Source organism: Cynocephalus volans, chromosome 3, assembly GCF_027409185.1.
Source record: "Cynocephalus volans isolate mCynVol1 chromosome 3, mCynVol1.pri, whole genome shotgun sequence".
NCBI lineage: Eukaryota > Metazoa > Chordata > Mammalia > Dermoptera > Cynocephalidae > Cynocephalus > Cynocephalus volans.
The window spans coordinates 179,558,421-179,561,241 of NC_084462.1; positions in this window are offsets into that span (position 1 = coordinate 179,558,421).

A 2,821-nucleotide genomic window follows, 5' to 3' on the forward strand; every position below is an offset into this window, starting at 1 on the left:
ACAGGACAGGGACTGGATGCACATTCCATGCTCCCAAAGTAAGATGTATTGGGCTGGCCGGTTAGCTCAGTTGGTTAGAGCAGCGTTACAACACCAAGGTCAAGGGTTCATATCGCTTTACCCGTCAGCGCCAATCAATCAATCAATCAATAAATAAAAGGTAAAAGCTGGGCTCCCAAACAGGACACACAGCTCCAACCATTAAAGGTGGGGAGGCTCCAGAGTCAGGCTGCTTAGATAAAACGCAGTCCCCATAATTCCTTAGCTGTGCAAGCATTGGCTTAAGGGCTGGGTGCCTCGGTTTCCTCTTTTTTTTTTTTTTAAGGTGATGGGTAAGGGGGATCTTAACCCTTGACTTAGTGTTGTCAGCACCACGCTCTCCCAAGTGAGCTAACCGGCCATCCCTATATAGGGATCTGAACCCGTGGCCTTAGTGTTATCAGCACCACACTCTCCCAAGTGAGCCACAGGCTGGCCCCTTCAGTTTCCTTATCTTTAAGCCAGGCTGGTATGTACCTATTCAGGTAGGTTAGCATCTGGGTTTTTCTTTCTTTCTTTTCCCTTTCCCTCTTTCCCTCTTTCTCTCTCTCTCTCTTTCTTTCTTTTTTGGCAGCTGGCTGGGTAGGGGGACCAAACTCTTGTCCTTGGTGTCATCAACACCTTGCTCTAACCCACTGAGCTAACAGGCCAGCTTCTGCATTTTCAAAGCTGGGAAGAAATGCTCCAATACGTTAACAGAGGGATTTTGGGTGATGTATAATTTGTTTTTTATGCTCATCTGTATAGCGAAAGCTGTTTTATTTCCCACTCACCGGAAAGTTCCGAAATGCCTAGAGCCAGTCTGTCTTGGTTATTGATGTATCCCAGCACTGAGCCTGGTACCTGGCTCACTGGATGCATTTGTTTTGGGGTTTTTTTGTTGTTGTTGTTGTTTTTTCTGTCGTTTTTGTGACCAGTAAGGGGATTGCAACCCTTGGCTTGGTGTTGCCCGCACCGCACTCAGCCAGTGAGCGCACCAGTCATCCCTATATAGGATCCGAACCCACGGCGGGAGCGCTGCTGTGCTCCCAGCGCCGCACACTCCCAAGTGAGCCACTGGGTCGGCCCTGCATTTGTTGACTGAATGATCATGACATGTGTCTCTCCCCTTGGAACACTTGAGTAGAGAGTAACTCTATTCTATCCCTGCTATGGGTTAACTGTGTCTGCTAAATTTCATGCATTGGAAACTTGACCCTCATTATAACAGTGTAAAGAGGGTGGAAAATCCAGTTATGGTATTTGAAAGGTGGGGCCTTTGAGAGGTCAGTGGATCGTGAGGACTGTGTCCTCGTGAATGTATTAATCCATTCACGGAGTAATGAGTTATCATGGGCATGGGTTGTGATGGCTTTATAAAGATAGCAAGTGAGAAGGTTTTGTGATTCTTTTTTTTTAAAAAAAAATTAGACGACCTCTCCTCACCCAATTTATATTTCCCTGGGAAGAATAAAGAAAGAGAAAGGCTAACAAGTACTTTATTGATATCTTACAATGAGTCAGCTGTAATGGCATTTGGTCATTTTCCCAATTGGTTTATTCTCCTCATGGTTCTCCATAAGCCAGGAAGATTTCTAGAATGTTTATTAAGAATTCCACATGCCTAAGTAATAATTGCCAAACCCTAAAACTTCTGTTAAGGAGGGGGAGTGTCAAAGAATTAGACTGGTTATAAGTATAGAGTTGGAAGTTGGTATAAATCAGTAGTAGACTAGTGGTAAATGATATTATATTAAAAGGTCTCCAACATCATGTCCCTGTATAAAGTCCTGAGCATCGTCCAGGTCCTGCCGATCTTCTCAGGTAAAGTCCATAGCCTCAAAGGACATCAACTCCTGTAATGGCACATTTCTTCTTAACTCAAGTAATCAGCCCTGGAAGCTGGGAGTTCACAGTTCTGTGTGTGCGTGTCTTTTACATCTATTACATGAGATGCCGCTTCTTCATACTTAGAGATTTATTCTTTTTTATTTTTTATTTTTTTATTTTTTTTATTTTTTTAAAAGATGACCGGTAAGGGGATCTTAACCCTTGACTTGGTGTTGTCAGCACCACGCTCTGCCGAGTGAGCCACGGGCCGGCCCAAGATTTATTCATTTTTTGTTGCTCTTGAAAAGGCATAGAGCACTCTGTAAGCATAGCTTAAGGGATACAGAGTTTAACCACAGAGTCTGGGGGCGTGTGGGGTGACCACAGAGTCCAGAAGTTCCAGGCAAAGGATCTGATTCTTGCTATGTGATACCACCTTTTGCTGTAGAACCACCACCAAAGCCCTTACAGATGCCCCTCCTGGACCATGGACGTCCCAGCCTCCAAACTGTAAGAAATAATTTCATTTTTTAATAAATTAGCCAGTTTCAAGTATCCTTTATAAGGAATAGAAACATACTAATACAACCCAAAAGCAGTTTTGACGATATGTGAAAATAGACAGCTACAGGAGGGAGGGGACCCGCAGCTACAGGGAAGAGGCAGGCTTCCTGGAAGAGATGGCCTTAGTGGCATGAGGGGTCTGGAAGGGATAGTCTTTTGCAGCAATCCACATGGGTGGGAGCTCTGACCTGTGAGGCTCAGGTGTGCCTTCAGTTCAGCAGGGCGCAGCAGAAGGGAAAGCTGGACAGGTTGTTTGGCCACAGTTGAGGGCCCTGAGCATCTGGTGGTAGAGTTGGATTTTATGTGGGGGGCAGTGGGGACTGGTGGACGTTATGGAGCAGGAGAGAGCTAGGATCGAGGTAGAGCTTCACAAAAACTAGCTGGAGAGGAGGCCTGAGGCAGTGTGACC